At 79.1% G+C, this 535-nt stretch overlaps 1 protein-coding gene across 6 annotated transcripts in view; it reads left to right on the plus strand.

Moving 5' to 3' along the window:
• Positions 1 to 94: 94 nt before the first annotated feature.
• STX17 (syntaxin 17) overlaps positions 95 to 535 on the plus strand; it is a 36,927-nt gene continuing 36,486 nt past the window's right edge. For 5 of the 6 annotated variants that reach the window (XM_010577966.1, XM_010577961.1, XM_010577964.1 and 2 more), the window contains exon 1: positions 101 to 183. The gene's annotated coding sequence lies outside the window, so the exon portion shown is untranslated. Of the gene's footprint in view, positions 184 to 535 lie in introns of all 6 variants that reach the window. The other variant, XM_010577962.1, reaches the window with a different exon arrangement.

The following is a 535-nucleotide window of genomic DNA, read 5'->3' on the forward strand; positions in this document are numbered from 1 at the left end:
GCCCCGGCGCCGCGCTAGCAGGGCGGGCAGCTGGGCTGGGGTGGAGGGGGGGGCCGCCACCGAGGGCGGCCCCGCTGCTTTCGGTTTCGCTTCCCGCGGCGGGGAGGCGAGAGGAAGGCCGGGTCGGGGCCTGACGGGCCCCCGGCGGGGCCTGGGCTCGGTTCTTGAGGACGTGGCCGGCCGGTAGGAGCCCCCCAGCCGCGGCCCGTAGCGGGGAGCGGAGCGCCGGGTTCCCCCTCTTCTTCCTTCCCCCCCACTCCCCCTTCGCGACCCCCGGTTTCTGCCCCTCAGCGAGGGCCGGGGCGGGCAGCGGGGCCGCCGCCCGCTCCCCCCCTCTCCGCCACCGCCTTGCGGGCCGCGGCCGTAGGCCGGGCCCTGTCGCCGCTGGCAGGCCCGCGCCCCTCGGCCGCCCCTCTGCCGGTGCCCGGGGGACGGCCCTGGGTGCCCCCAGGAGCGGCTGGGCCCGGGGGGGTCCTTCTGGGTGGTGGGGAGGTACAGGCGGAAAGCTGAACCGAGCCAGAGCTTGTCACGCCAG

Source organism: Haliaeetus leucocephalus, unplaced genomic scaffold, assembly GCF_000737465.1.
Source record: "Haliaeetus leucocephalus isolate CR32 unplaced genomic scaffold, Haliaeetus_leucocephalus-4.0 Scaffold587, whole genome shotgun sequence".
NCBI classification, from domain to species: Eukaryota; Metazoa; Chordata; class Aves; order Accipitriformes; family Accipitridae; genus Haliaeetus; species Haliaeetus leucocephalus.